Source organism: Anopheles cruzii, chromosome 3, assembly GCF_943734635.1.
Source record: "Anopheles cruzii chromosome 3, idAnoCruzAS_RS32_06, whole genome shotgun sequence".
NCBI classification, from domain to species: domain Eukaryota; kingdom Metazoa; phylum Arthropoda; class Insecta; order Diptera; family Culicidae; genus Anopheles; species Anopheles cruzii.
The window spans coordinates 45,222,094-45,231,209 of NC_069145.1; positions in this window are offsets into that span (position 1 = coordinate 45,222,094).

Below are 9,116 nucleotides of genomic sequence, written 5' to 3' on the forward strand. Positions count from 1 at the left end.
AATATAAATATTATAGAGTGTTGTAAATAAATAGCCAATAGAAACCGGGTCGCACACTTTCTTATCATAGCGCTGAGAAACTTTCTTATGACTCCGCCGTAAGGACAAGACCATCAGGGACGGCGAGATAAAGGATAGCAAATTTAATTGCTTTCGGTGCGTTACAAGAAGGAGCCTTCACAGCGTGAAGTGTGAAGTGTCTGCCTGACGTGTTTGAGGGATGATTGTAACATCGGCAGGGCGTAGCTGTAAAAGAGAGAAACGTCAGTAAGCCATCGCTCGGTCCTGGGCCGGACCACCGACTGTTGCACATAATGCCTCAAAGCACGCCGAGCATTATGAGGAGCGAAAGAAACCGACTACGAAGATAACGTTAATCTGCATTTTAGCTCACAAATTCACAACGTTCGAGAAGAATCACTAGCCTCACCTCAGTTGCGCAAGTGGTAGCGTGAGTCCAGAGCAAAGCTGGTTCCGCGATTATTGTGATTAATATTGCTTGGTGCAATCGTCGTGCCGACCGTATTATTTGTGTCTTGATGAGATTGAGGCTTTCAAATCGTTGGCAGCTGGTGAACTTTTGTTCTGCATTTGTCATGTTTAACCGTTTCGTGTTAACAAATTTTGTTTAACCTTTTCCGATTCAAATTTTATTTGTCATTCCACTGTGATTGTTCTTAAAATGTATCTTTTCTTTATTACAAAAAGTTGAGTTATATTCACTTATATGTTTTGTACTTCAGAAGTTTTGTAACTCACTATGACAACTTGAAACCACTTGGTTTGTCGTAGTCTTAATAGTGAATTTTAAAATAGTGACATTTGAATGCGTCTGCAGCATTTAAGTTTATAGTAGAACTACCTGCTCCTGGCGTGCGTCGCTACGCCTCATTTCATGCTCATTTCTCTATTATTCGGCATTTCAGAGGATCGGACTTCCCAGTGACGTATCCGATCGGCTTCCCTTCTCGCTTCCCCTTGGATGCATGGCAAAACTCGCACTCGTGAATTTGGGTCAAATTGCTTGAAAACTATTCGAATTAGGCTGAAAATTCCCCAGATTGTGTATGGGAGCCTTCCTTTGTAACGTGGAGAGTGGTTTACAACATTCACCAGAACATTTCCCCTTCTCAGAAACTCCCACCCACAGCATTTGGTTCGAGATTTTCGAAAACAATCCAAATTATAATGAATTTTATGCTATGTTTGTATGGGAGTCCCCCCTCGCCGGAGGTGTGGCAGGGTCGCACTAATCTGTATGCACTGTCCAGTGTTATGAAACTACGCTGTGCAAAATTTCACGCGGATTGGTTCAATAGTTTTGGAGAAAAAGCGTAAAAGACGACGGACTTCCGAAAAGTCGCTCCTGTTCATTGTTTTTGCGGCTGCAGCAAACCGATTTTTTTCTGGTCGTTTGGCCAGCCGGCTATGGTTTGACGAATTTTCGGAGCGGATTTTTCCGATTACAAAAAAAATACCAGAAGTTGGCATCGTGTTACGGAAATCGCCCAAGATACTGAAATGATTAAGAACAGGCGCAGCATGCGAAAACCTCTGCCGCAGATCGACGAGAAAAGCGCGAGTAGCGTTTTCCCAAATGTTTTCCCGCAAGCTTCCGACGGAAACTGATTTTCTTTCGTGCATTGCTACGACTCTTACTTTTCTTTTTTCCCATTTTCTTTCGGTGGCCAATTTCTTTCCAATTCTACCTGCTAACCAATTTTCAACCAAATCAGTTCAACCGTTCTTGTGTTATAAATAGTGTAACTAACACGACTTTCTTTTATTCATGTAGATTTACATCTCGACTAATCATTAATATTAGATCAAATCAAATCATAGTAATAATAATGGTTAGTTTTTGATGTATTATTCGACTATAATGAGATGGGCAGAAAAATCTCCATTTCAATCAACAACATTCTTCTTCTTTAGCCCTCTGCCGTGATAAATGATTCTTCTTCTTCGGGATATCACGTTGTGCTGTAACGATCAGTAACATTGGAATGGTAAAAATGTTTTGTTACGAAGTCTTACGAAAGAATAGGTGCAAATTTTTCAAACATTTATACAATTCGTATTAATGATCTTATTCATATTAACGGTTCGCAACACGAACCAACTGCAGTATGACTTACCGTGTTATGAAAACGCGGCAAATGAAGTAGCAAATGGTTTCGAAGTCTTGGAAACAACGAAAAATACCAAACGCGCCCAGCAAGCACCAAAGTTGGCAACGGTCCCCGTGACATAGACTGCGCGGCCGTTGCGTTCTCAAAGTTTCGTTCTTTAGTGATAACTTTCCGTTCATTTTGTTAATGGTTTTCGCTTGGGCACCCAGCTGTGGGCCTGTTGAAATGGGAAACCGGCCCAATTGAACCAAATAGACCAAATGTGCCGTGTTCGAATGATCTCGATGGCCGCACAAGCATGGTTTTTGTTGCCTGGTGCCTTGCGCAGACCTTCCAGACGCTCCATAAGGAACGATTTTATGCGACAACGTGTGCATATTTATTGTTTTTTTCGTGTAATGTTTGTTTGTGTTCACAAGAACTAAAGGAAACGTAACGGAAAAATACTGCACGGGTTATTTAGTTACCTTTTAAGCATCGTAACCCTAATCGGTGGGGCACATGGTTGAACTAAGACCTTACCTACACTTACCAATACATCAGTCCATTAATGTGTGCATGCAGTTTCAAGTTTGAATCCATTTTATTAAAGTTCCCTTACAAAGCCAACGTGCCTCGTACCTTGGCGCCCTGACGAGGACCTCACGTTGCGAGTGTGTCGAAACCCCGTAACGACCAATGAGAGAGGGTGCAAGTGCTTTTAAAAATCATCGTGATAATAACAGTCTTAATCTTTACCGGTAATGCGGCAGGAAGCATAGTTTTTCGGTCGGGTGAACATGAGTGCTTCCGCCCGTACGCTCGAATGTTTTCGTGATCCGCTTCGCTCCGGCAACGGTGCCCGGCGTGCCCGACGTGCCAAAGCCATCCGAGGCGAGCTGCATCGTTGCTCCACGTTGCACGGAGATGAGTGCATTACGTGTGTGTGTGTGGGTGTGGCTTTTAGGGACCGCTTTCGTCTAGCATGTGACCATAATCACTACGTTTTAATGAAGCATCTGCTTCCGGGCAAACTTTCCAGAGGAGTTAATGCCGTCAACGAGAAGGACGTGGAAATGTTCGTTGTTTTTTTGGTTCACGGCCCAGTAGCGGGCGTTATGATTTGCGAGCGTAGCGGTGTTGTTATTCGACGAACCTTTGAAACAATGGTAGGCAACAAGTTTCGGTAATTCGTTTGCACTTTAAACAGTTTCTTCACTTCATTTTGGGGGAGTTTCCAATTAGCAGAAAATTTAGCACACAAACGAAACCTTCTTTTCGTTCGGCAGGCAGACGCAGACTCGGCGCCGCGTGTGCATCTTCCGGCAGCGAGGACGATCGATCGTCTTCGAGTGGCGTCATCGGCCGCCCGTCACCTGCATCTCGTCGGATTTTGGATCCGTTAAGTGTTTGGTGCTTTGTTCGTTCACTGTGGGCGAGTAAACAATACGGTCCGAGCAATACGGAACATCCGAGCGTCCTGTTTCCGACGGTGTTTCGTTCACCAAACAAACCACAGGCACGAATGTTCGGCCGGCTGGCTGTGAGAAAGTTTTCCTTTTGGCTCGTTCGGCTCACGCTGCTTGAAGCGGGCTTGGAAACTGGTTCCGGAGAGAGCAGGCGGGAAGCCCGGGCGGCCGAACTATTACCGAAAGTTTCGTTTCGGAGCAATGCTTCAATTGACGCTTCCGCCTCTGCGCCCGTGATCTGTTTACCCTGCGAGGCGTGTCGTGAAAATGGGCTTCGTTTTTCGATGATACTTCCCGGTCCGGGTTTGGCCTCGAAAATGCTGCCGCTCGAGTGCCGCCTAGATGTACCAAACACCAAACACCGCTCTCGTTGTTTTCGGAGTAGGGGACGGCATAACAAAACACGTGATAAGCAAATGGTCCAGGCGCCAGGAATGGAGCGAAAAACAAGCCCCCGTTAGATAGCGAGCCGAAGAGAGAGAGATAAAATAGGACTATAGTGTGTGGGCAAATAAAAACTAAAAATCCTACGGAAACGGCTGGCCAAAGTTTTCAACGAGCGCACCCCGATAACGGCGCCGGAAAACGTACGGCCAGCTGACAGAACCGGGTCCGAGCGGCGCAAAAGCTCATCTGCAGTTGAAGGATGGACTTGTTTGCCGTGGTGTGTAAAAGTGGGCTGCAAACACTAGTCCTTCCCCGCCATCATGAAGAGAGCGTCTCCACGTGGCCACGCGCGAACTACCTGCGAGTGACGGAGAATTTCTTCACCGAAATCCGCCTTCCGATTGCGCGTTTATTAACGCTCCGGCCGGCCAAACCCGGGTTCTGGTGTTTGCCGAACGCGCGAACAACCTGGGAACGCAAAAGTTTCGCTTCGCCAAACAACCTCGCTCCAAATGAAGCACACCGAGCATTCCGAATTGTTCCGAACCACGCCAAGTGTAATGGTCCGTGTCCGTTAATTGTGCGCTGCTTGAGGGTAAACTTCCGACACCGCACCGAAGCCGAACTAAAATCGATCGGTTCGCAATGTCTCGAATACACCGAAATTTGACCAGGAATGAGTTGGACAAAAACTGGAAGCCCACGATGACGATGACGATGCAAAATCAGAAGGATTCGATAGGAATTTGCACAGCGGTTATTATAATAGGAATTCGTCGATATTTTCGAGCCGAGACCCGGTTTGGGCCGGTTTCGGAGTTTGATGTTTTGGATACGGAATTGTTCTTCGCAACGATGCCCCACACTGGTAATTGATAATTAGCAGCATTAAAAGCTCGCAGGATAGTGGCATGCGTTTTTCGGGTTACAAATTTTGGATGATTAATTAACGACGTAGAGCCAATGAAAATTGAAATGTAAAATGAAAATTCTATTGAGCGCAAAAGCCTCGAATACTATCGGAATCAATCGGTAGGCGCAACGAAATGATGAGTTAACAAACTTACCCTGTTATTTCTGGATGCCTTTTTGGGTAGGCACAGTTCTTCGTAAACGATGCGAATGGTATTTTTTGCTTCAAATGGAATTTAAATCAACTTCCCGGTAATGTTTCGTATTTTCCGCCAAATACCATCAACAGGCTCCGGAGGTGAATGATACGAGACAGTGAGGTTTGCTTCTCAATTTGCATACATTCATGCGCATACGGTTCAGCCGAATGGCAAGTTGAGCGAATGTAAAAGTTAGCACAACTTTAGAAGTTCAAATTGCCTACATCCTTTCACAGGTCTGGCAGGGGGTCGTTTGAACGCTGAATCGAAAATGGGACGGTTTTGCTTTTTTGATTTCTTCGTGCTGAATGTTTCGAACGAGAATTGCTTCGTACGGCTTCCTGTTCGGAATGGTCTTCTCCTTTCGATCAAATTGTTTTTTGAATGCAAATAAATAGAGTTATCTTGAAGCAGGACACATTCTGATACAGAAACCGCAGAAAAAACGGTAGGATTAGATTATCATTTCCATTGAAAGGGTGTTAAGATAGTTTATGCAAATCAATGAAAATTAATAACAACGAGGACTTTTAAAGAAGCATCGCGACTTTCCATGAGTTATGTATTTCCGATGTCGAAGGGTTCATGCCACCTTATTGATAGTCATATTTACATCGTATTTCGACAAATTCAGTCCTTTTTTGACGCTTCAATTCGATTTCTACAAATTCTTCAGAACCACCCCTTTTTTATAGCTTGTCTTCGATTTTTACCATTCATAGCATAGCATATTTTGCGTGAAAAACGAAATTAGATGCTTAGCCGCATTTCGAATGTGACTCATGGTGAGGCTACCGAAGCAACGTTCGTGGGTAGTAAAAGCAGTTCTCAGAGGGCCGACTAGTTCAAAGGACGTCAAAGAGAACCTGAGCGTATCGATATGAGCATAAGACGGGATACCATGAAATTGGTACCCAAATTTGATCAATTTGCTTGTGAGTATTTACCAAACTTTTTTCTTGTTAAGTTCAATTGGAAAAGGAGCATAACAAGATCACACAAGTATATTTTTGAAGAGCTTTGAGGATTGGAAAAACAAAACATTGGTACAAAACTAACATTTCTTAAAGGGAATACTTTGAATGGAAGAAATAAATATTTAACGGTAAGTAAATAGTTTTTGGAAAACTACAAGACTTGTGATACTTTTTAAACATCCAAAGTATTTTAAATATGCTATATTCCTTTCGCCGTTTAGTACCTAGTAAGAAATTCCTCAGCACACCTTTGAACATTTGTGTTGAGACCATATAAAAGCCTGTTAGTTGTTCTCGCGGCTAATATTTAATTATTGCAGCGCACTAAGAAACGCTTGTTTGTTAAAATTCATTGCATTTGCTAAATGAAGTGACGCAGCATGATGCACGCAGCTTCCAGAATAACTCTCTGCACTGGAAAAGTGTCCGGAACAGTCGAGGCTTCATTTCGGACGATCCGTTTTTTTGTTCTTGGCGTACACTTGTCACCGAATTTTGTGCATAATCTGCCCTTTTTCGTCCGAACATCTTGCCGCCAGTGTTATCTACGCTCCGATGGGCGCACTTAATATAAAAAGCAACCGAACAGAACACCACGACCGAGCAGCAAATAACGATTAAGGTGTTTTAACTGCGCAAACAGTCGTGTCCGCTTGGCGCTATTAGATATACCTCCGGTTTCAGCCGACAGGCGCGATTTGCTCGGGGTCGGGACGCGGGTCGTGCCCTTACCGTGGCTGTTAGTTTTATTTCTGCGTCCCTTCCCGGGTGCTACACGAGTGGTAATATTTCAAGCGAGCAACCCCGAGGAACCTGCCCCTCTGTTACTCTCCGCCCAGCGGTTATGGTCGCCATTTCTTGCGCTTCATTCGGCACGATCGCCGTAAAAGTGCAATTATAAAAATGAGCACCGACCCAGCTGGTTTCGCGACCGAGGCCTCGGCCTGAAGTTGAGCTCGCTGCATCCGCTTAATCGGCCAAACCATAGTTTTTGAGGCTCGTCCCCTCAGTCCCGCGTTATTACACTGTGAAAGTGTACCAGAGTCCAGTAAATGACCCAAAAAGGCATCCGTTTCCGGGCTGGCAAGCGGTGCAGCAGAACCGAGTCGAGTAATTGTCACGTTTTAATTTTGCTAATTTCAGCACTAACCGGGACTTAACGATTTCGAGCCCGAGGTTTTATGGAGCGCCACTGGACAGCGGTGGGTTGGATGAATAATTTCTGGCGTACGTTTCAATTTTTTCCTCCAGCCCTCTCTTTCTCTCTCTCTCTCTCTCTCGGTGGTGCCCTGTGGGTTTGCTTTTGTAAGTTTTCTTTACCATTTTCCACGCTTTGCCGACGAGCTGCCAGCTCGAGGACGCGCTTTTTGTTGGCCACCTCTGGGTTGGTCCCCGATCGCGACAGCCGGGAACCGGGCGATAAATTTCGGAATGTCCTTACTGCGGGTGTCCTGTAATCGGACGTGTCAGCAAGTCACACACACAGCAGCAGCAGCAGCCGCAGCAGCAAGATTGTTCACAAAATTTGGGTGTCATCCATTTCATCAGCGATTACGAGGGCCCGGGTCAACTCACCCGGGCTCCGGACCGGGGGAGAAAAAGAGAAAATCGGCGCGAAAAAAATAAGGAACACGTTACGACATTCACCTTTACGATGACCGGCCGACGGAAGTTTCCGCAAGCCGGAAAATTGGCAGTGGGTTGGGTGGAACCGCACCGCCCCCAGGAGCGGCGAACGGCGCTTGTTAGCGGGAAAACAATAACGATCAGGCGCCTTTTAACCTTCGGGGTCCCCCGGGAGATGCCGCACTGCCGCCGGATGGCAGACCGGAGTTGCGGCGGTTGTATTTATTTGCGGACCCCGATATAAAAAGCAAGATTTCAGATTAGTGCCGTAAACAAGTGTTTTGCATTTTAATACAGACCCACGGCCCAGAAGATGGTGGCAGCGAAATGGGGAAAAGTTAGGTGTTTTACGGTTCGACACGTGGTTTACAGTGGCCATTGGTGCGGTGTTTTATTACGTGTATGTGTGCCGGAGAGTGTGTATTGGACAGGATCAGGGGACGGCTATTCGAAAACCAGAAAAGTTAGTTTCGCTTTGGATGGAATATTTTGTCGAAAAATGAAACACACAATGGTCACCTTTTGAATTTCTTTATTGGTTTGATTGTTAATAATCCACTTCCGGTCAGAACTTTCCCCGGTTTTTCTTCGTCGTTTTCCTTTACCCTTCGCTTTGCTTCGATATTGTTTGATTCGAGTTGTTTGATGTTGTTTGTTTTACACATGGGTTCTTTAAAAGACTGGTTTTCATGGTCACGATCGTGTATCGGGTGCTGCCGCTTGGCAGTGGCTTAAAAATGTTCAACTGCATTTGGCTTTCCAACATTTTCCTAAAAAAAACGTGCGCGAAGTGTCGTGTCCGTGCCACAACACAGTCCGCCGTCGGTTTCCTTTGCTCGAACGTCTGCGTTCGTCTAGTCTGGTCTGGTTAGTCCTTTTCTTCGTTTCGACGGAGTTTTCATTGTACACCACACCTACGAATCATGTGCTCCAGAGTGGAGCGTATCTTCTGGTATCCAACAATCGTTCGGGCTCGTCAATTGTTACTAATTTTTCCAGTCACTTTGGTTGACCGCGTCGCTACTTCCTTCTATATATATTTTACAGAAACTTAATCGCAATAACTGACGAACACCGTTGCGGAACGATGATTGTTAATTCCAGGTCATGTTAGGTTCGCTCGGTCAAACAGAAGGTAAAACATGTTCACTTACTCGCTACTAATAAACTCTTTGCATGCGACAAAAATTTATTGGAATCGTGATCCGGGTCACTGTCGTCGCAATTCAATCGCACCCCTTCACGCTAACTTTAAAATATTTGGCCGGGCCATGCTCGTCGGGCGACACAAACTGCTGGTCTCTCGTCTCGGGCCACCATTAATTGTAACTCATTGATCATTTGCTTGCTTTAACTACTTTTGATTTGTTTCTTTTTTTGTTCATTTTCTTCATTTCAATCCTTTTGACTATGTCACCGTTCGCGGCTAGGTTC